The 2,334-nt window shown below is 42.1% G+C and overlaps 1 non-coding gene across 1 annotated transcript; it reads left to right on the forward strand.

Annotated features, from left to right (window-relative positions):
• The first annotated feature begins 2,230 nt into the window (after positions 1-2,230).
• Positions 2,231-2,334, forward strand: LOC130942606 (small nucleolar RNA R71). Its single transcript, XR_009071172.1, has one exon. It is a non-coding gene; the product is annotated as a small nucleolar RNA R71 (small nucleolar RNA).

Genomic DNA, 2,334 nt, shown 5'->3' on the forward strand with positions numbered 1-2,334 from the left:
CATCCCTGCTCCAAATAGGCATGTAAATTGCCTTTGCACACCATTTTGGCGTTTAAACGCCATGTGGTGCACATTCTGGGCGTTCAACGCCCATGTAAAGCATGTTTCTGGCGTTGAACGCCAGTTTCATGTTTGTTACTGGCGTTCAGCGCCAGTTTTTCTTCTCTGGGCACATTCCTGGCGTTTAGCGCCAGAATGTTGCTTGTTTCTGGCGTTCAGCGCCAGAATGATGCTCTGTTCTGGCGTTGAACGCCGGCCAGATGCATCTTACTGGCGTTGAACGCCAACCTGTGCTTCCTCCAGGGTGCGGATTTTTTTCTGCTGTTTTTAACTCTGTTTTTAATTTTTATGATTTTTTCATGATTCCTCATGATCATGTACCTAATAAAACACAAAATAACAATAATATAGAATAAAATAAAAATTAGATAGATAAAATTGGGTTGCCTCCCAACAAGCGCTTCTTTAATGTCAATAGCTTGACAGTGGCTCTCATGGAGCCACAAGGTGATCAGGTCAATGTTGTATAGTCCCAACACCAAACTTAGAGTTTGGATATGGGGTCTTGACACCAAACTTAGAGTTTGGTTGTGGCCTCACAACACCAAACTTAGAGTTTGACTGTGTGGGCTCTTCTTGACTCTGAACTGAGAGAAGCTCTTCATGCTTACTCTCTTTTGTCATAGAGGGATAGCCATGTGCCTTAAACACAAGGTAGTCCCCATTCAATTGAAGGACTAATTCACCTCTGTTGACATCTATCACAGCTCCTGCTGTGGCTAGAAAAGGTCTTCCAAGGATGATACAATCATCATCTTCCTTCCTAGTGTCTAAGATTATGAAATCAGCAGGGATGTAAAGGCCTTCAACCTTTACTAACACGTCCTCTACTATTCCATAAGCTTGTCTCATTGACTTGTCTGCCAATTGTAATGAGAACAAGGCAGGTTGTACCTCAATGATCCCCAGCTTCTCCATTACAGAGAGTGGCATAAGATTTATCCCTGACCCCAGATCACATAGAGCTTTTTCAAAGGTCATGGTGCCTATGGTACAAGGTATTAGGAACTTGCCAGGATCTTGTTTCTTTTGAGGTAGAGTTTTCTGAATCCAAGTATCTAGTTCACTAATGAGCAAGGGAGGTTCACTTTTCCAAGTCTCATTACCAAACAACTTGGCATTCAGCTTCATGATAGCTCCTAAATATTGAGCAACTTGCTCTCCAGTCACATCTTCATCCTCTTCAGAGGATGAATAGTCTTCAGAGCTCATGAATGGCAGAAGGAGATTTAATAGAATCTCTATGGTCTCTGTATGAGCCTCAGATTCCTTTGGATCCTTAATAGGAAACTCCTTCTTGCTTGAGGGACGTCCCAGGAGGTTTTCCTCACTAGGATTTTCGTCCTCCTCCTCCCTTGTGCATTCGGCCATATTGACTATGTCAATGGCTTTGCACTCTCCTTTTGGATTCCCTTCTGTATTGCTTGGGAGAATACTGGGAGGAGTTTCAATGACTTTCTTACTCAGCTGGCCCACTTGTGCCTCCAGATTTCTAATGGAGGATCTTGTTTCACTCATGAAACTGAAATTGGCCTTTGACAGATCAGAGACTAGATTGGCTAAATTAGAGGTGTTTTGTTCAGAATTCTCTGTCTATTGCTGAGAAGATGATGGATATGGCTTGCTATTGCTCAGCCTATTGCGTCCACCATTGTTAAAGCCTTGTTGATATTCTCTATCGTTGTAGTATAGTGGTGAGTATTGAGGCTTTTGTTGATCCTTCCATGAGAAATTTGGATGATTTCTCCATGATGAGTTATAGGTGTTTCCATAAGATTCACCCATGTAATTAACCTCTGCCATGGCAGGGTTCTCAGGATCATAAGCTTCTTCAGAAGCTGCCTCTCTAGTACTGTTGGATGCATGTTGCGATCCATTCAGATTTTGAGAGATCATGTTGACCTGTTGAGTCAACACTTTGTTCTGAGCCAATATGGCATTCAGAGCATCAATTTCAAGAACTCCTTTCTTCTGAGGTATCTCATTATTCACGGAATTCCTCTCAGAAGTGTACATGAACTGGTTATTTGCAACCATGTCGATGAGTTCTTGAGCCTCTTCAGGCGTTTTCTTTAGGTGAATGGATCCACCTGCAGAATGGTCCAATGACATTTTCGAAAATTCAGAGAGACCATAATAGAATATATCTAATATGGTCCATTCTGAAAACATGTCAGATGGACATCTTTTGGTCAGCTGCTTGTATCTTTCCCAAGCTTCATAGAGGGATTCACCATCTTTTTGTTTGAAGGTTTGAACATCCACTCTCAACTT

This window comes from Arachis stenosperma, chromosome 7, assembly GCF_014773155.1.
Source record: "Arachis stenosperma cultivar V10309 chromosome 7, arast.V10309.gnm1.PFL2, whole genome shotgun sequence".
Taxonomy (NCBI): domain Eukaryota; kingdom Viridiplantae; phylum Streptophyta; class Magnoliopsida; order Fabales; family Fabaceae; genus Arachis; species Arachis stenosperma.